Genomic DNA, 21,697 nt, shown 5'->3' with positions numbered 1-21,697 from the left:
TTCAGGCATGTTCAGGTTTTTGCTGTAATTAAGCTGGAGATGTAGGAACATAACTGCCTGAGGGTGACATGCAGCTGTTTAGGCCCCACGGACTGAGGACTTGTACATTCAAGTCTTGTTTCTGAAACTCCCAACAGCACTGGGTGATCTGCACACATAATCTGAGCGAGTCTACCTTTTCCAAATGATACCAACCCAAAGCCCCCTTTATTCCTGGAAGCCAGCGTGTGCACGTGTGGGGACTGCCCCCGCCCCTCCCTGCTTGCTCACCCCTGACCTGTGCAGCCAGTGAGTGTCCCTCTGAGAGATTTGAAGTTAAGCTGCTGGTCAACCTCTGTGAGGGGCATGCAATGAGGCGCGGCCTGAAGGCAGGGCTGGGAGCACATGTTTGACCATGAACACAAGGAAAGAGGTCTGAGGAGAGAGAAAGGTGTGATGAATACAGGAAGCTGCAGAGCCCCCGAGTACGAACGTAGATGCCTACTTTTTAGTTTCCTGTTTAGTTGTCTAATTCTTCATGTTGCCGCATTCTTGAGGTTCCTTGTGATAAACCTAATTACATATAATAAACCCTTTATACAGCATATTTTCAAGATAGCTTAAGTAGATTTCTATTGCTCAAAACGAAAACATCTGATTAAGAAATCCTGCCATGTCATTGCAGCTGAACATTTAGGAGTTGATTTCACCCAAGTATCACTAAAGGGCTTAAGAGTTTTTATTGCTAGTGTAAATATTTTGTAGGCAAAGTTACACCTAAATGCAACTATTGGAAAAATGGTTATCATTTCATGTATCTTATTTAAAACACTTTCTATAAAATATTTAAAACACTATGTTATTGATTTGTCTATCAAATTTTTCCTCTCTGAATATTGAATGAGTTCCAATTTCACATTTCCTTTAAGAGATACTTAGAATTCAGGCAAAACAATTATAATTGATGTTTAATTTTTAGGAGTGAGTTACAGATTGCATTAAGATGAGTTCCTCATCTACCTTATATTATAGATGTTATGCAAGGTGAAAACTTTCTTGCCTTACATTAGAGCAATAACAGAATGATAGTGCTTTGTGTGGGCTTCCCTGGTGGCTCAGACAGTAAAGAATCTGCCTGCAATGCAGAAGACCCGAGTTCGATTGAGTTCGGAAGATCCCCTGGAAGAGGGCATGGCAACCCACTCCGGTATTCTTGCCTGGAGAATCCCATGGACAGAGGAGCCTGGCGGCTGCAGTCCCCGGGGTCACAAAGAGTTGAACAAGACTGAGCATGCGTGCACTCACAGCGCTTTGTGTAATGGTTGTCTTGGTTCATTATCAGATCTTCACACCAAATTCATTAGGAGACGTTTGACTAAATGTTTCTGATAGAGTCTCTAAATTTAAATAAATATAAAAATAACTTTACGTCGTTTACCCTACCTCTCACTGCTTATATTGGAGTTTTTCCTCCAGCCTTTTTTATGGCTTATTTGAAGATGGGGTCTTTAGGGAAAAATTATGGTTAAATGAGGTCATAAGGGTGGGGCCCTGATCTGATAGAATTAGTGTTTTTTTAAGAAGAGACATCAGGGGGCTTGTTGTGTGTTGGGTGTGTGTGTTGTGTGGTGTGTGTGTTGTGTGTGTGTTGTGTGGTGTCTGTGTGTGTGTGCACGTTTGTGCACCAAGGGAAAGTGCATGTGAAGATACAGCAGGAAAACATCTATCTGCAAGCCAGGCAGACAGCCCTCACCAGAAACCAAGTCATCTGGAGCCTTGATCGTGGACTTTTATCCTCCAGACCTAGGAGAAAATACAACTCTGTTGTTTAAGCCACCCAATCTATGGTGTTTGTTCTGACAGCCTGAGCAGACTGATACATGCCACTAGCTACACACGATGGGGAATTGATGCTGTTACTAAGGAAACTTAGGGGCCAAGAATGACAGAGGACATGATCATCCATCACTCATATCTTAGTGTATTAGAAATGTAAGCCTCAGCAGTCAGAGATAAAAAAAGAAAAGTGAAAAGTTGGAAAAAAAGAAACAAACTGCAATAACTCCCAAATGACCAATTATCACAGTTATCACAGAAAGTCCAGAGAATCAACAAATTACTAGAACTAACGATAGAGTTTTTAAAAACTGAATTTGTTTCTTCTTCCATGAAACGCATTCAGTCACATCTGACTGTTTGCAGCCCTATGGACTGTAGCCCACCAGGCTCCTCTGTCCATGGGTTTTCCCAGGCAAGAGTACTGGAGCGGGTTGCCATTTCCTCCTCCAGGGGATCCTCCCGACCCGGGGACTGAACCCACGGCTCCTGCATCTCCTGCCTTGGCAGGTGGGTTCTTTACCACTGAGCCACCAGGGAAGGCCTAGTACCCAAACCCATAAGATTCCTAGTCGTAAATCTAACAAAACATGTTGGGGATCTTTAAAAAAATCTAAAACCAGTTAAGATAAAAACGTCATAAAAGGAGAGCTATATCTTATATATTGGAAGATTCAGTATTGCAAAAATGTCTCATTCTCTCCCAGTTGATCTCTGAACTCGCTTATTTCCAACCAAAATCTCTACAGAGTTTTTGCAAATGAATTCTAAAATTTACATGAAACGATACTTTCAAAGCATAAAGAACAAGGTAAAGGAATTTCCCTTACCATGTAAGAAAACTTGTTCTAAGCTATGATAATTAAGTGTGGCTATTACAATTAATATTGGTTCAGTAATAGGAAAATAGATCGATAACAGCAAGCAAAGGTTTACAAAATGAAACCATTCATACACGGGAGCTGTAGGTGACATTACAGATTTGGGGGGAAAGGACAAATACTTCCACAAAGGATGATGTAAAATCTGATTAATCACGTGGGGGAAAAATTACATACCTACCTCATGCAACGAACAAGGGAAAAATCTAAGCAAAGACAACTCAAAAGCAAAACGGGCAGAAGATACAAACAGGCAGGTCACAGAAGAAATTCAATTAACATGAAACAAAAGCACTTCAACTCACTTGCGATCAGAGAAACACAAATTATAATGAAAATGAAGTAGCGTTTACATAGTTGGATAAGAAACAATGTGAACATCAGATGATGTCAAGTGCTGGTAGGGAGGGGGAGCAGGAGCAACCCACACACTTTGCAGAACATTGAGAAAACATACTCAGGTTGAAAAGGTGCTTCTTCATCTCAGCAACTCTCACACATGTGCCCAAGGAAACAAGTATAAGAACATTGTATTTATAACACTGTTTGCTACAGCAAGCAATTAGAAACCATCTAAATATCCACTAATAGTAAAATGGATTCATAAACTGAGGTTGTTTTTGTTCAGTAGCTCAGTCGTGTCCGACTCTTTTCCATCCCATGGACTGCAGCACACCAGACTTCCTTGTCTTTCACTATATCCAGGAGTTTGCTCAAACTCATGTCCATTGAATCAGTGATACCATCCAACCATCTCATCCTCTGTCGTCCCTTCTCCTCCTGCCCTCATCTTTCCCAGCATCAGGGGCTTTTCCAGTGAGTTGGCTCGTCACATCAGGTGGCCAAAGTATTATTGCCTCGGCATCAGTCCTTCCAATGAGTATTCAGGACTGATTGCCTTTAGGATTGACTGGTTTGATCTCCTTGCTGCCCAAAGGACTCTCAAGAGTCTTCTCCAACACCACAGTTCAAAAGCATCAATTCTTCAGCACTCAGCCTTCTTTATGGTTCAACTCTCACATCTGTACATGACCACTGGAAAAACCATAGCCTTGACTATAGGGACTTTTGTTGGCAAAGTAATGTCTCTGCTTTTTAATACACTGTCTAGGTTTGTTCTAGCTTTCCTTCCAAGGAAGAAGCCTCTTTTAATTTCATGGCTGCAGTCACCATCTACAGTAATTTTGGAGCCCAAGAAAATAAAGTCTGTCACTGTTTCCATTTTTTTCCCATCTATTTGCCATGAGGTGATGGGACCGGATGCCATGATCTTCAGTTTTTGAACATCGAGTTTTAAGTCAGCTTTTTCACTCTCCTCTTTCACATTCATCAAGGGCTCTTTAGCTCCTCTTCACTTTCTGCCGTTAGGTACATAAACTGAACTACATTCACATAAAAGAATGCTAGACAACAATCAAAGTGAATGAACTTAAGTGGCTTAGCATGGGTAAATGTGAACATTGAAAGATGGTCTGGTGTCACTAATATAAAGTTTAAAAGTATATGTCGTAATGTGCTTTATTTGTTATACATTCATATGTATTAAAATTACAAAAATATGCAAGGGAGAAAACATTTGTTGCATAATAATTCGTACGTGGGAGACAGAGGGTGAGGAACAGGATGGGGAAAGTAGATGGAAGGCTTTAACTGCACCTGTAACATTTTATTTTTAAAAAATTGAAGCAAATACAGCCAACTATTCAGATCTGACAAAGATCAAAGGTCTGTACTTTATGCTGTTTTCTGTAACTTTCTGTAAAGTTACTGAAATATTCCAAGTTTCCTAGGTGGTTTAGTCACTCAGCCGTGTCTGACTCTCTGTGACCCCATGGACTGCAGCCCTCCAGGCTCCCCTGTCCATGGGATTCTCCAGGCAAGAATCCTGGAGTGGGTTGCTACATCCTTCTCCAGGGGATCTTTCCAACCCAGGGATCAAAGCAGCATCTCCTGCATTGCAGGTAGATTCTTTACTGTTGAGCCACCAGAGAAGCAATATTTTAAACCAAAGTAAAACTAGTCCTGCCTGATTTATACCCTCAAATAGTTGCAGTGGTTGCTGAAGAAAAGTCCTGTTATTCTAACATTTTGAACTTGAGCAGGAGTGTCTTATGATACATTGATTTAACAGCAGCATTTTCTACTAACAACACAGCCCATGAATACATCATTTAAAATCAAGCAGTGTTTTCTGAAATTACTTCACTAGGTTGAAAGACTGAAGACACAGTAGTATTTCATTAAACTGGGAGAATGATGAAGCAAAAAGCGAACCATTGAAGTAGAGTTGATTTACAATGTTGTGTTAATTTCTGCTGGGCAGCTAAGTGGTTCAGTTGTATGTATACGTTCTTTTAAAAAAATATGCTTTTCCATTATGCTTTATCACAGGATATTGAATATAGTTCCCTGTGCTGTACAGTAGGACCTTGTTATAATTCTATATGTAATAGCTTGGATGTGCTAACCCCAAACTCCCATTCCATCCATCTTCCAATCCCTCCCCCTTGGCACCCACAAATTTGTTCTCTATGTCCAGGGATCTGTTTTATAGAATAGGTTCATTTTAAATTCCACATATAAGTGACAGCATATAATATTTGTCTTTCTCTCCCTGATTTGTTTACCTAATATGGTAACCTCTAGTTGCATCCATGTTGCTGCAAATGGCATTATTTTACTCTTTTTGTGGCTGGGTAGTATTCCATTGTATATATCGAGTGGGTAAATCTTTATCTAATTTTCAAGACCGTGTTAGAAGGCAGACTTAGATGCCAAATGTGATTTCATTTAGCGTAGGCCATTCCTAACGCCTTCTTCAACACCCCACTTCAAAATGGGGGAAGCGAATCCCAGACAGGTAAGTCGCCCTGCAGGCGAGTGCAGAGCTGGAAGGACTCGCAGCCCAGGGCCGCTGGACGCAGGGATTCTGTCTCTGCACCTTCCCACACACCCAGCTCTGCACCCACCACCAAGGGGGGCCGAGTGGGGAAGGGCGAGGGGTACACCCAGGCTGAGAAAGACCCCCAAATGACAGCAGAGTGGCGCAGAGTAAGACTTTTATACCCATGTGGTCTTCGTCTGGTGTTATTAAGCCTTGCTTTTTAATAGGCTAATTAGACATGCTTCTTCTGTATTGGGTACTATTTAAATGACAACTGATATAGGGAATTAAAAATGGGCAATTGAGAATAAAAATGTTGAAAACTGTTACATTAGTCCATTCTTATGCTATTTTTATTTCTGCCTTCCCAGGAGAATGTGCTCTGTAACTCATTCCCTGAAATCCCGTGAAGTGTCAACGAGGAATCGTGTCTAACTCAGCCCTGAGAGAAGGCCACAGACTGCAGGGAGACGCTGGCCTCAGCACGGCTCCAAGGTGAGCGCAATGACGGCCTTTGTTACTTTTAAAAAGTGAATCATATTAAATTTAAACAGTAAACCGTGGTTTCTGATGACTGCTTGATTTTGATGGTTAGGAAGTGCGTCTGTGCTTTAAGACAGAATGTGAGGTTAAAGGGGAAATGCAGACAAAAACCCAACTGGGAACATAATACAGTGCGCTTGAAGTGTCTTGGTTCTGTTGGACGGCGAAAGCTCGCTATTAGCTAACGAAATGCAGGTACCAAAATAATGTTTGGCCTCTCAGAAGCCCAGTGAATGGACAGATGCCGGGGACGGGTTACTTCTTTCCGTGCCCTTGAGTTTCCTGGGCAAACTCGCCTGACGGCTCCAGCAGCCTCCTGTTCAGCTGGCGACCGGCTGGGGCGGGAGAGGCCCGGAGTCTCCTCAAGGCCCCTTTGTTCTCCGCCTGTGCTGCTCTCAGGGTCCGTCCTGCCCAGCACTTGCCATTCAAACCTCTCTTTGCTGAGATGTATAACTTAGCTGGGACACTTTATTCAGCACTCAACTGGACTCCAAAGCGTTGTTGTTATGGTGCTTTTTTTTTTTTTGCTTGTTTTTTTTTTCAACAAGCTCCAAAAGCACATGCACGAGTAAAACAAATCAACCGCGTCATGTGTGGAGCCGACTTTCCCCTTCATTAGCTGTGTTCTTGCTTTTTATTTTAAGATGTTTTGGAAACGGATGCTGTTAGGAAAGTGTGTGTTTCAATAAGGCCTTTGATCAAACACCAATCACACTCTTGGCAAGCATCTTTTACATAATGTAGTTTTAGTTCCATTTGGAATTTAGAAAGAACTAGGATATTTGTCTGAAAAACTGTGGTAATTTATTTTCTTTTAGAGAATTTCCTCTGCAAAAAAGTACCTGGGACTCTACTGAATCAGGTAAAAAACACCTTGTGGTAAAGTTCATGTAATGTTGTTCTAAATTATAATAATTAATTTATATTTTAATCATTTAATTAAGAATTTTTTAGAGAGTGCAATAAAACAATTTTAGGTTTCATTTTTTTTTGTTTTAAGTTGGGTTTCTTTTTTTTTTTAGTTTTTAAAAGGTCTTTGAAGAGCCACTGGAGTGTCGCAGAAGTCCAGGGTTGTTTTATTCAGCATTTTCTCTAGTCCCCTTGGACTGTCCAAAGCAACACAACATGGTTCTTGGAATTGCCATCGTTGTTCCAGCATTTCATCAGCTGAAGCCATGCTGAGTGATTTTTCTAATTGAATGTTGGCTTCTAATCTTTGTTAGCTTTAAAGTGAAAGCAGTGACCTTATTTTCTGATGTTGAAATTCTGTCTAGGCATGGGGGCTAGGCTGGTATGCAACTTACAGATGGCTGCTAAGTCACTTCAGTTGTGTCCAACTCTGTGCGACCCCATAGACCGCAGCCCACCAGGCTCTGCCGTCCCTGGGATTCTCCAGGCAAGAACACTGGAGTGGGTTGCCATTTCCTTCTCCAATGCAGGAAAGTGAAAAGTGAAAGTGAAGTCGCTTAGTCGTGTCCGACTCTCTGAGACCCCATGGACATAATCCATGGAATTCTCCAGGCCAGAATACCGGAGTGGGTAGCCTTTCCCTTCTCCAGGGGATCTTCCCAACCCAGGGACTGAACCCAGGTCTCCCGCGTTGCAGGCAGATTCTTTACCAATTGAGCTATCAGGAAAGCCCCCACAAGGGAAAGAGGCAATTAAATGGTGTATTTGTGTGAGCAATAGGAGTGAACATTGAAAGTCTGATTGTTGCACATCCGTGGCTGTCTCGGATCGCTTGCCCCAGCGAATCCCGCTGCCACGCTGTGAGGACACGCAGGCAGCCCCGGGTGAAGGGTCCAGGCCGAGAGAGCCCCACAGAGAACGGACGGTTCCGTGAGTCATCTTACCAGGCCAAATGCTATCTGAAAGGCGATACAAACAGGCTTTCCTTCTGAGGTTTCAGCTGTTCATCCCATCTCCGTCAGCAATTGGCAAAAGACATTTTAGGGCTTCTGGTTCTCCTCTCTTCCTTATGTTCATCAATAAAAGAAGAAATGCAGTTGCTTAGTCAAGTCCAACTCTGCCACCCCATGGACTGTAGCCCACCAGGCTCCTCTGTCCATGGAATTTTCCAGGCAAGAGTACTGACGTGGGTTGCCATTTCCTTCTCCAGGGGATCTTCCCGACCCAGGGATCGAACCCGGGTCTCCCGCATTGCAGGCAGACACTTTACCGTCTGAGCCACCGGGGAACCAGGTATCTAAACTGACTAAATCCCTATTTTTTTTAACATAATCTCTAGCGACCACTCTATTTTATCTTCTTCACTGACTGTCTCTTGGCCTACTGCACACAGAGTCTTGGTTCTCGGCCCAGGGATGGAACCCGTGCCCCCCAGGAAGTCCCAGTCACTAGTTTTGTATTATGGTTACTTTTAAACATCCCTTGGACTTTAAGTAAAACATCTATTTCCCAAGGGTTCCTTTGAAATCCTGTGCTGCCCACCCATAGTGGGCACAAAGTGCTGCGTGTCTTGGAAGGATGGAGGGTACCTTTGCACCCATAGGAACCTGTGCCGTGGAAGTGAACACCTTCAGCGGGGGTAGTGCATAATCACCAAAGCTGTGTTCTCCCTCCCGCACATGCAGAATGGGTCACAGAAGCCTTGCCATTGCTGTGCCATTGGGAAGGAAAAAGGGCAGGGGGTAGTGACGGGGGAGGGGAGGGGAGGTGGCCAGGCTGAAAGAGAGGCGAGCTGAGGGGAGGCGGGGTAGTACGGAGAGGGGGAGAGGGGCGTTAGCGGAGCATCCCTGAGGGAGAGCAAGCTGCGGACCCCAGGCCACCTCTCCTGGGCTCACCGTGTCTCCAGAACAAACCGGCCCAAAGTGGTCTTACAGTTTCTGCAGCTCAGCCCCCCAACGAGGGGACCCGGGACTGGAGGGTCCGCTCCCCAGGTGGTGCCCCCAGAGGGCTGCCACTGAGGGGGCCCCCCAGAAACCTCGGGGGTTCCCCACCGCCTGGCAGCAGGGCTCCCAGGAGCGGGAGATGAGAGAGTGGGCAGAGGCCGCCTGCCTCTCAGGCCGCGTCTCCAGGGACTGGGCCACGGGCGCTGCCCCCACGCTTCCTCCTGGTCTTTGGAGCTGAGTCCCTTGCTCGAGCCCACACTCTGGGGGGAGGGCGTCATGCTGCATGTTTTGGAGGGAGTATCACCTGGAGAAGAAGTCGTGGGCAGATTTTAAGCCACCACATGCACCGTCCCTGGGCTGGCAAAGGGGACCCAGTGCATGGGCGCCAAATGGAGAAACACTGCATGTACATCTGTTGTCACCCATCAGCCGTTTTTATTCACCTCATAATGAAAAGAGTTCCATAAAAACATCTATTTCTGCTATATTGACTAAGCCAAAGTCTTTGACTGTGTGGATCACAATAAACTGTGGAGAATCCTGAAAGAGATGGGAATACCAGACCACCTGACCTGCCTCTTGAGAAACCTGTATGCAGGTCAGGAAGCAACAGTTAGAACTGGACATGGAACAACAGACTGGTTCCAAATAGGAAAAGGAGTACATCAAGGCTGTATATTGTCACCCTGCTTATTTAACTCACATGCAGAGCACATCATGAGAAACACTGGGCTGGATGGAGCACAAGCTGGAATCAAGATTGCTGGGAGAAATATCAATAACCTCAGATATGCAGATAACACCACCCTTATGGCAGAAAGTGAAGAAGAACTAAAGAGCCTCTTGATGAAAGTGAAAGAGGAGAGTGAAAAAAGTTGGCTTAAAGCTCAACATTCAGAAAACTAAGATCATGGCATCTGGTCCCGTCATTTCATGGCAAAAAAATGGGGAAACAGTGGCTGACTTTATTTTTTTGGGCTCCAAAATCACTGCAGGTGGTGATTGCAGCCATGAGATTAAAAGACATTTACTCCTTGGAAGGAAAGTTATGACCAACCTAGACAGCATATTAAAAAGCAGAGACATTACTTTGTCAACAAAGGTCCATCTAGTCAAGGCTATGGTTTTTCCAGTGGTCATGTATGGATGTGAGAGTTGGACTGTGAAGAAAGCTGAGCGCCGAAGAATTGATGCTTTTGAACTGTGGTGTTGGAGAAGACTCTTGAGAGTCCCTTGGACTGCAAGGAGATCCAACCAGTCCATCCTAAAGGAAATCAACCCTGGGTGTTCAGTGGAAGGACTGATGTTGAAGCTGAAACTCCGATACTTTGGCCACCTGATGTGAAGAGCTGACTCATTGGAAAAGACCCTGATGCTGGGAAGGATTGAAGGCAGGAGGAGAAGGGGACGAGAGAGGATGAGATGGTTGGATGGCATCACCTACTCAATGGACATGAGTTGGAGTAAACTCCAGGAGTTGGTGATGGACAGAGAGGCCTGGTGTGCTGCAGTTCATGGGGTCACAAAGAGTTGGACATGACTGAGCAACTGAACTGAACTGAACTGAGTAAAAAATCATGAAAAGAAATAAGCCACACAAAACTTCAAAGACAACAAGCCAGACCACATATGATAAAAATTGTAATAAACAGCTCTTTGGAGAATCCCATTTTTAAACAAAATTAGAAGTATTAAAATGTGATTCAGGAAAGTTGAACTTGTTAAAAATGTAGGCCACGAAAGAAAACTTAAAATTGCAGGCTGCTGTTAGACTTTGATTTGGCCCAAAATGTCTTACCAAAAGACAAAAGCTTAGTTGTAAATTTACATGGAAATGAACTAATCCCAATAAAAATAACCTCAGTAAGACATGAAACAGAAAATGAAAAAAGATGAGAGCGGTTTAACTGCGAAGTGGAGAAAACTGGTCAAAGATGTAGATTAGCTTAGTGGCGCTCAGGGTGAAAACATCTGCATAATCAACATTGTTGGTGTAATTCAGACTAAAATGCTGGCGTTTCTACCTAGAATAAAAATATTCTTAATACAAATGATCCAAACAGTAAGTACAGTCTCAGCATCTCTGCAGACAACACACCTGTAACGATTGACGTATTCACTCATAGGTGTGTATTCATCTCACCTTCAGAGGGGAGACAGAGGAGGAAGAGCCTTTTAACATTTAACATTTAAGGCAGAAACTGGAAAAGATCGACAGAGCTGACTACAGAAAAACAAATACATCAAAAAATGCTGTAACTGCCATTAAAGGGAAAAAGGGAAACTTGGAAAAATGACTGTGTTTGATAGACAAAGAGCTAATATATTTAATATATGTCTCTCAGAAATCAATACAAGAGGATCGTAATAGATAAACGGAAAACTAATCTTATAAGAGGAAAAAAGGCAAACAAAATCATGAAGAAATGTATAACATCATTGTTGTTGTTCGTGTCCGACTCTTTGTGACCCCACTAACTGCAGCGCGCCAGGCTTCCCTGTCCTTCACCATCTCCCGGAGTTTGCTCAGACTCACGTCCATTGAGTCAGTGATGCCATCCAACCGTCTCATCCTCTGTCACCCCCTTCTCCTCCTGCCTTCAATCTTTCCCAGCGTCAGTACACTTTACATATTGCTGGTATATATGAAAATTTGTACTTCACAGAAGAGCAATATAGCATATATATCAAAAGACTTAAAAATAAACTGACAAATCACATTCAAGAACTTATCCATATTTAAGAATAATCAGGGAAGTAAGCAAAGATGTGTGTTCAAGTTTACTGCTTAAAGCATTATCGTAAGAACCAAAATTATTGAAATAACAAAAATATCCTATAATAGGGGTTTGGTTAAAAACAAACAAAAACGATACATCCAAACAATGAAATTCTACGATGCATTAAATTGATGTTTTGGATGAATATTTATTAATATCAAGGTATATTAATAATACTCAAGTGAAAGAAACAAGTTACAAAAGCAATATACAATAGAATCTCACTTTGGCACAAAATAAATGGAAGGATAGACAAAGTACATCTCTGGATGGTGAAATTATGGGTGTCTATTGTTCCATTTGGTTTTCTGTATTTTCTAAATTAAACAAATAAACATGGATTGCTTCCACCATATGAAAAAAATGTTGAGTTTTAAGTACCAAAAATATACTCAGTTGCAATGAGAATGTATTCTAATTTGTTTTTAGTATTAGCGTAGGGTTCCTTGAGCTATCTGTACTGTTTTCCCATTCCCTAATGAAAAAATAACATACTTCCCAAAGTGCTGCCAAGATCTTAGGCTGAACCTCCCACCCTCTAGTCCTGACCCTACTCCCACATCTCTGCTCCTACACCCACCCTCACTCCAAAAAGTTAACCAAACTAGCTAAGTGGCCCATGAAAGGTAAACAACAACATTCATTCCAAATGAAATAGAAAGTTAAATGAGGTACAGGTGTCAGACCTGCTTGAACCAGCCCCACTGTGTGCATATTAACACGGATCCACAGGATCCATGGCAAGAAAATGGTTTACCGTCTGCGTGAGTCCAGGTGATTCTGAGCATTTCCAGTCTTACTTACTTTCAAATAAAAATCTCCTGATTTCCTTTACAAACTGCTGTTATTATTCTGAACTGTGTTCACTATCGTAACAAAGACGTTTTAAAATGCACCAAGAACTAGGTTTAAGCAGAACTGGGACGGATTAGCTAAAGCACCAAGTCTTCTGTTTTCCAGGACACCTCCTTCGTGTGGGAATCGTGGAGGACAAGTTCTGCACATTTTTGACACCCTGGGCCGTTTGTCACTTTTCCTTCCTTTTCAACTTCAGGTTTCATTTTGAAGATCCTAATCATAAAAGTGTTTCTCATGTGGGATAAATGATGTTGAGTTATCCAAGTTCCATAAAGAATATCATTTTGGATGTCACAAGCGTTTGCCTTTTCAAATGCTCGAGCTCAAGCTGTAATTTTCTTCTTCCAGTTTTATCCAGAACCTTTACATCAAAACAGAAGAAAGTAAACAGGAAACTGTATTTCTCTGATCTAGAAAGCAAGGAGGAAGATGGGGAGCAGATGAGAAAATTAAATCTGAAGAAGGAAGCCACCATATTTTGTTCCGGTTAATCAAAATCATATCTTCAGCAAGCTCCCAGTAGCCTGACCCCAAAGACCAAACATCAGAGAGATGTGCAGTACATTCTTCTAACTGTCTGTAGGGCATAATGAAAGAAGGACCATTGACTACATTCAGCAGTAGTTCAACATCCATTTAAAAAGAAGTCCGCAAAAGTTGAAGCATAGCTCCTAACTAGCACTTTAATGGAAGGTTTGATTTATATTTTTAGTGACTGAAAAAGAAGGAAAATTTAGCCCATATGCCATGACTTGTTCAAATACCAACATATTTGAAACTACAGTAATAGCTGTTCCCATAGCAAATATGATACACAAAAATAACACATTTGTGCTTTGTTTTTCTGAATGCTATTTGGAGCCAGTTTTGTTTAAGAAGCAAGTCACTAATTCTCTTAGTTGATTAGAGCAGTGGTCTCCCACCGGGATATCACAGAGCAGGGATGGTTCCCAAATGAATGAATAAGTAAATAAACTGGAGAGGAGCAGATATTGGGTTATCAACTGCCCATTTCTCTAAATGAAGGTTCAAAAAGCTCCCCCACCATCAGGAATCACGACTAGTTAATAAGAGAAAGGACATTTTCACAGGAAAAAATCAGGAAGGGATTAATCTCATAATAAAAATAGTCCTTCAGAGGAGGGAAATTAGTTTATGAAAAAAAAAAACCCACTACATTTTCTCAGTATAAATTCTAATAAAACATGATAAACTAGTATTTAGGAACCAGTGGAAATGACTTAGTATAGTACTAAGGAGATCAACTTTCCATTTTTAATTCCCACATAAGCTAGTTAAGTTACATGGGTGTGTTTCATGACCCTAGAGTGTGTGTTAGGGTGTATTTTTTGTTAACTGTTAATTCACTGATTCTATCTTCTATTCAACAAGTATTTCCTGTGGTCTGTTACATATTAGGCACTGATGGTGGTTACGAAGCAGTATACAGAAAGAATTTTAATTCAAGAAAAAACATTCCATAAAAGGACACAGATTGATCTGGGAAGCTAACGGTGAGGCAGGGAAGGCTTCATGGAGGAGGTGGTATTTGAGTCAGATATGGAAAGATGAGAGGATTTTGATAGCTCATGTTGGTCTGGTAGAGGGTGCTATGGAGGGAGGTTAAAAAAATTATCCAAACCAATAAACCTGGGAAAGGATTAAACATGCTCAATGTCTTGAAAGAAATTTGACTTGATAAGGACTGTAGAGCACTGGAGAAATACAAGAAAACTGGAAGGCCATTTCGCAGGGGATCCTCAGGGTCAAGACAAATGTTTAGACCAAATCCAGTAAGCCAGGCAGAGCCAGCAAGCAGGCATGGGAACGGATGGATCCCTGGCCTTGAAATCAGGAGCTCAGACCTTTGAGTGTCAGCTCCGTTCTTCCCACAAAATCTCGAGCAATTCTCTATGGGTCTCCATTTTCCAGCTGTAAAATGTGATTAATATCTTGATGATATCTATCCTATTATTAAATTCAATAAGATGCCGTCTGTGAAAGACCTAGGAAGTACCAGACACACAGTTTGAAATCATGAAAGTCTACTGGTTGTGGATATCTACCGAATCATCAAAATTCAGGTTTAGACAGATTCTCACATTCACCTGTGGGCTCAAAGTGAGAAATAATGGGAGTGGATAAGAGGGATCGGTAGTGAGGGGCGTTTGGGTGGCTCGGATACGGGACTCAAGAATGATGACACAGGTTAGCAGAACCTGGGAGTCAGAAGCCAAGATCCAGACTGGGAACCATTTGGTCCAGGGGTGAGAGATGAAGCCATAAAGACATCCTTGTGTTGCCGAGGGCAGGAGTGTAGAGGAAACGGGGGCCCAAGGATGAGTTTGACCTTCTCCTCTGCTGGGCTTGGAAGGACAGCAGGGAAAACAGAGCCCAGAGCCCACGGAACCTGAGAGACAAAACTGTCTTAGGAACAAAGGGGCAGAGAAACAGGAGCAGGGCAGTCACAGCAGGAGCTCGGAGGGACTCTGTGAGCACAGCTTAGGGAGGGGTGGGGGGCCAAAGCCGCCTTGCAGGAAAAAGTGAAGTTCAGTTCAGTTCAGTCGCTCAGTCGTGTCCGACTCTTTGCAGCCCCATGAGCTGCAGCATACCAGGCCTCTCTGTCCATCACCAACTCCCGGAGTCCACCCAAACCCATGTCCATCGAGTCAGTGATGCCATCCAACCATGTCATCCTCTGTCGTCCCCTTCTCCTCCCGCCCCCAATCCTACCCAGCATTAGGGTCTTTTCCAGTGAGTCAACCCTTCGCATGAGGTGGCCAAAGTATTAGAGTTTCAGCTTCAACATCAGACCTTCCAATGAACACCCAGGATTGATCTCTTTTAGGATGGATGGATTGGATCTCCTTGCAGTCCAAGGGACTCTCAAGAGTCTTCTCCAACACCACAGTTCAAAAGCATCAATTCTTTGGCACTCAGCTTTCTTCACCGTCCAACTCTCACAACCATACATGACCACTGGAAAAACCATAGCCTTGACTAGACAGACTTTTGTTGGCAAAGTAATGTCTCTGCTTTTAAATATGCTATCTAGGTTGGCCATAACCTTCCTTCCAAGGAGTAAGCATCTTTTATTTTCATGGCTGCAGTCACCATCAGCAGTGATTCTGGAGCCCCAAAAAACAAAGTCTGACACTGTTTCCACTGTTTCCCCATCTATTTCCCATGAAGTGATGGGACCAGATGCCATGATCTTAGTTTTCTGAACGTTGAGTTTTAAGCCAACTTTTTCACTCTCCTCCTTCACCTTCATCAAGAGGCTCTTTAGCTCTTCTTCACTTTCTGCCATAAGGGTGGTGTCATCCGCATATCTGAGGTTATTGATATTTCTCCCGGCAATCTTGATTCCAGCTTGTGTTTCTTCCAGCCCAGTGTTTCTCATGATATACTCTGCATAGAAGTTAAATAAGCAGGGTGACAATATACAGCCTTGACGTACTCCTTTTCCTATTTGGAACCAGTCTGTTGTTCCATGTCCAGTTCTAACTGTTGCTTCCTGACTTGCATACAGGTTTCTCAAGAGACAGGTCAGATGGTCTGGTATTCCCATCTCTTTCAGAATTTTCCACAGTTTATTGTGATCCACACAGTCAAAGGCTTTGGCATAGTCAATAAAGCAGAAATAGATGTTTTTCTGGAACTCTCTTGCTTTTTCGATGATCCAGCGGATATTGACAATTTGATCTCTGGTTCCTCTGCCTTTTCTAAAACCAGCTTGAACATCTGGAAGTTCATGGTTCACGTATTGCTGAAGCCTGGCTTGGAGAATTTTGAGCATTACTTTACTAGCATGTGAGATGAGTGCAACTGTGCAGTAGTTTGAGCATTCTTTGGCATTGCCTATCTTTGGGATTGGAACAAAAACTGACCTTTTCCAGTCCTGTGGCCACTGCTGAGTTTTCCAAATTTGCTGGCATATTGAGTGCAGCACTTTCACAGCATCACCTTTGAGGATTTGAAATAGCTCAACTGGAATTCCATCACCTCCACTAGCTTTGTTCGTAGTGATGCTTTCTAACGCCCACTGACTTCACATTCCAGGATGTCTGGCTCTAGGTGAGTGATCACACCATCGTGATTATCTGGGTCGTGAAGAAAAAGTGAAGAGGGGAGTTTAAAATAGATCAAATTATATTTAAACTATTAACTTATAAATTTATTTATATTTAAATTATATTGAAAATGGATCAAATTATATTCGGAATAAGTAAAGATGCATATGAATCAAAAGCTACCAAAGCATACAAAGAGAAACCTAGCTCTCTCACCTACTCCTCCAATTTCTTGGTCAAACTTTCAGGTCCAGGCAGAGTCAACGAATATGTATTTTGTTTGTTTGTTTTAGCCTGAGAATTTTATTATTATTTTATGATAGTTTCACACATTTTAATATATAGTTGATTATTCATAGGCTAAATGTATAGTAATATATTACGTATGTTGGCAACCCAGTCCAGTACTCTTGTCTGGAGAATTCCACGGACAGAGGAGCCTGGCAGGCTACAGTCCATGGGTTCACAAAGAGTCAGACATGACTGAGCGGCTAACACTTTCACTTTCATGTTTTTTAAATACCACCTGAAACCTACTACTCTGTACCTTTTTTTTCAAAAAATGATTTTTTGATGTGGACCATTTTTAAAGTCTTTATTGCATTTGCTACAGTACTGCCTCTGTTTTATCTTTTGGTTTTTTGGTCACGAGGCATGTGGGATCTTAGCTCCCAACCAGGGATCAAACCCCCATTCCCTGTACTGGAAGGCAAGGTCGTAGCCACTGGACCATCAGGGAAATCCCTACACCTCTCTTTTTACTTGGCCATATGACATCTTGGGGGCTTCCCAGGTGGCTCAGTGGTAAAGACTCCGCTTGCAGTGCAGGAGACATGGGTTCGATCATTGGGTCAGGGAGATCCTCTTGAGAAGGACATGGCAACACTTTCCAGTATTTTTGCCTGGAGAATTCCATGGACAGAGAAGCCTGGTGGGCTACAGACCACGGGGTCACAAAGAGTCAGACGCAAATGAGCGACTAAGCACGCACATGATGTCTTGTTCTCGCTATATGACCCCAAGGTACATCATAATTTATTGATCAGCCTTCTCCTCTACTGGTGGATGTGTGGGTTGTTTCCATGAAGAACCTGATACAAGGAACAAAAGCTTCCCGAGTGACTTGGTGATGTTCTAAAACTCTAGACTTTGATGACTCAAGCGGCAGAACTACTGGATTTAACCACAAACAATGGCATCCATCCCCCTCCGTCCAATTCCAGGATCCCATTTCCTGCTCTGTAACCTCCCCTAGCTTTTCTGCACAATCCCACCGGAACGCTTTCTGGAAATAAAAAAGTGACTTCTGCTCTAATGATTACGATCCCGAATGCTAGCCGGCAGACTGATTAAGCCTTCAGTTACGATCTGGTAAAGTACAGAGATGTCACCCTCGCACTGTGACAGATGGCACTGGAAGTACCTTAGAAGTCGCCTACCCCCACTTCCTCTGTTTTACAGAAGTGGAAATCCGAGAGTAGAGACGTGACCTGTGTTCCTCCAGATCACGTGGCTGAATGGCCCTGGACCCCGGGGTCCCCGCTCCCAGACCATGTTCTTTCTGTTTCCTCCAGCATCCTTACCTGCCTTCAGTGATTCTAAAAGCGATGGAGGCGCTGCCTGCTACAGGAGACTCAGGTTTGACTAGGAAACACAGGACAAATGTCTTGGGGATCTGGAAAACAGGAATGCCATCCCTGAGAAGCCAAGGGCCAGGCTTCACAGTTGGGTTTAGGCTCTGACGCACAGCTGCATGCTGGGAGGTTCTGTGGCCTCCCCGAGTCTCAGCTGCTCCAGCTCCACACTTGGCATCAGACCACACAGGCCTTGCTGGAGTTGTTGTGAAGGTTGATGTAATCCTTATAAAACTCTGTTAGCTATGCAGACGAAAGCCACACTGTGTCTAGAAATGATGGAGTGCCAGCCACCCAGCCCACACTCCTCTGCCCCAACTTGGTTTATCAGATGCTGCTGAGCTTCAGCCAGTCCAACAGTTATTGTCATCAGTTAACTAAGCATTCTTTGTTACCACCCCCTTGGTCATCCTTAACTCGGCTGATTCAAAGGTGACAGTCTAGTCTCTCGCGTTTCAAAATAAGATCTTTACCACTTAAGGTCTTTGCACCTTGGTTACTCCATTTGCCGAATGAGGAAAGTAGGACTATGGTGAGGATTAAATAAGTTAATATATGCGGAACAGGGTCTGATACACAGGAAGTGCTCACTAAGCATTACTACTATTAGTGTAACTAATTGAAATTGGATGATAGTATGTGAATATAGGCACTCAATTAAAGAAAGAACTTGCATTCTTACTGTAGTCCTCTACAGTTTAGTGTTTCTTTGTTTCCGAGGGACACGCTGAAGATTTCTGTGGGTGAAGTAACAAGGTTTCAAGCCTACAGAGCAACAGTCATGACCACAGGAAGAGAGCTGGTCCGTCCAGGCCCTGAGATCTCTCAGTTTCCCATTCAAAATTTGCTTTCTGGGCTGTCTTGTTCGACATTACAGCCTCAGCACCCAAGTACTCAGTCAATACTGGCTTATGAATGAATGAAAACATTTATGAATCTAGTCAAAGACAGAGAATGGAGGATGGCCCCAAGGAAGGAAGTCTGGCTGACATTGTGGATTTTCCAGGAAAAAGGAGATCAAGTATAATTGCTTTACAATGTGGTATTAATTTCTGCTGTGCAACGAAGCAAATCGGCTGTAAGGATACATATATCCCCTCCCCCTTGGGCCTCCCTCCCACCTCCACCCCCACCAATCCCACTCCTCTACGTCATCACAGAGCACCCAGCTCCCTGTGCTACAGAGCAGCTCCCCACTGGTTACTGGACACATGGTAGTGTACACGTCAATCCCAGTCTCCCAGGTCTCCCCCACTCCCGCATCCGCAGGTCCCTTCTCTATGTCTGCAACTCTATTCCTGCCCTGCAAATAGGAACCTATCTGTATCATTTTTCTAGATTCCACATATATGCGCTAATATACGATATTTGTTTTTCTCTTTCTGACTTATTTCACTCTTTGTGACAGACTCCACGTTCATCCACGTCTCTACAAACGACTATTTCATTCTTTTTAGCGGTTGAGTAATACCCCATTGTAAATATGTGCCACATCTTCTTTATCCATTCAGCTGTCTCGAGACATTTAGGTTGTCTCCACGTCCTCCTGGCTATTGCAAATGGTGCTGCAGTGAACACTGGGGTACATGTGCTCTTTTGAATCATGGTTTTCTCAAGGTAGGAGATCATCTTTTAAAACAGAGAGGAGGAGGAATAGACATGTAGGAACAGTGTCACTGTTGCTTGATGGATAGATTCCAAGCCCGGAGATAAAACATAGAGGGCTAGCTGTGCCCCTGGACAAGCTGGCCCAAAGAATCACTGGGTTTTGTTTCCATTTTTAATGAAGTCAGATACCTCAAGAAGGCAGCGGAGAGCATTTCTTTTTGACCGCGATACTCTGCAGAGATTTCCAGTTGTTAAAAGGGAGCATTCTAAAGGTATCACAAAGAGCACCCTATTACAGTGTCCGTCTCCCTGAAAGTGAATCCTTCTTCTTTGTACTCAGAGTGTTTCTCTGTTAATACCAGCCTCCTCCGATGACCCCAGGTTTCACAGCCTCCCTGGAAGTAAAAGCTGCTCTCTGTGCAGGCATTTTATTCCTCTTCCTACACACACTCCTCCCCAACTGGGGTCATAGTTGGGCCACCACTACTAAATGCTTCACCACTGAGTCAAAGGACAAGTCAGAGCAACTGTCTGTGCTGCTGTCTCTTCCTCGTCGTGTTTATTTAGGTTGACATCGCTATCAATAAAATTCAGTGAGCATTTATACAGCGCCCCACTTGTGCTCAGTCACATATGCGGCATCGAGTTGGTTGGGCATGGTTTCTGGCCTGAAGCATCTTGCATCAGCTTGCAGATGGCGAAATGCTTCGGCATCTCCCTTCAACCTTTGCAGGCTCTGGTGGTAGTAGTTTAGTCACTCAGTTGTGTCTGACTCTTGTGACCCCATGGACTGATTGTAGCCCACCAAGCCCCTCTGTCCATGGGATTTCCGGGCTGTAAGTTTCTCTTAGTTTGACTTGTCGCTTTATGATTTGGCTGAAGGTGAACTTCAGTACATTCAATCAAACAGAAGTCTCTATGAAACCGATTCCCCCACCTGCATGTTCCTTCTGTACTTTATGTGCACTTACCTCTTTTATCACGTCGTGTTATATTTATTTATGAACATGTCAGCCTCCATAACCTGGGGAGGGAGGAAGGGTGCCCGGGGCATGGAGCCAGAAAGAATTGTGCTTGTTTTTGAAGCCAGACTCAGGTATGAATCAACCATGAAATCTTGCCCAAGAAAGTTAATCTCTCTGACCCTCAGAGAGATTAGAGTTGAAAGATAATAGAGTTGAAAGATAATAATGACGCCTATGTCACGGCATGGATGTGAGAATGAAGGTATTTATCATATGAATGTGCTTTGTTAACTATTACCCATATGCTGATTTTATTATCCCCCCAAGTGATCTAGCAAAAGGACTTGCCTATGAGAAATACCTTATTAATATTCATTAAATTATTAAATGACACCAACCATTCACATTCTTTTTGTAGCCCACATCCTTAGCTAGGCCTATCTGTAATGCCCTCTATGTTTGGGGAGGGTATTTGTAGGAGTTAAACAGGATCAAAAGGGCCTGCTTGCCAGTGAAGCTATCCTTTTGGATAGTAGGGTCCAAAGCACTGTTCCCTACCCCCTACTTCATATGTCCTGTTTCTATCTTAAAGGGCAGAAAGTACCAGAGAAGCCCTACTAGTTAAAACATGGTCTCTAAGGACTTTCCTGGAGGTCTAGTGGTTAAGACTCCATGCTTCCACTGCAGCAGGTGTGGGTTCCAGCCTTGACTGGGAAAGTAAGATCCCACATGCCACAAGGCCAAAATAAAAAAAAAAAGGACTCTGGAGTAAGACAGTTCTGGGTTCAAATCTTTACTTGTTGT

The 21,697-nt window shown here is 43.2% G+C and overlaps 1 long non-coding RNA gene across 1 annotated transcript in view; it reads left to right on the top strand.

Annotated features, from left to right (window-relative positions):
• LOC145506718 (uncharacterized) overlaps positions 1–7,371 on the top strand; it is a 35,792-nt gene extending 28,421 nt beyond the window's left edge. Inside the window, exons 7-9 of the long non-coding RNA XR_014054206.1 lie at positions 5,952–6,075; positions 6,942–6,985; positions 7,146–7,371. This is a non-coding gene — a long non-coding RNA (uncharacterized LOC145506718). The remainder of the gene's footprint in view (positions 1–5,951; positions 6,076–6,941; positions 6,986–7,145) is intronic.
• The last annotated feature ends 14,326 nt before the right edge of the window (positions 7,372–21,697 follow it).

This window comes from Giraffa tippelskirchi, chromosome 5 (genome assembly GCF_054371585.1).
Source record: "Giraffa tippelskirchi isolate mGirTip1 chromosome 5, T2T-mGirTip1v1.2.pri, whole genome shotgun sequence".
Classification (NCBI taxonomy): Eukaryota; Metazoa; Chordata; class Mammalia; order Artiodactyla; family Giraffidae; genus Giraffa; species Giraffa tippelskirchi.
This window is presented reverse-complemented; position numbering and strand designations above follow the sequence as displayed.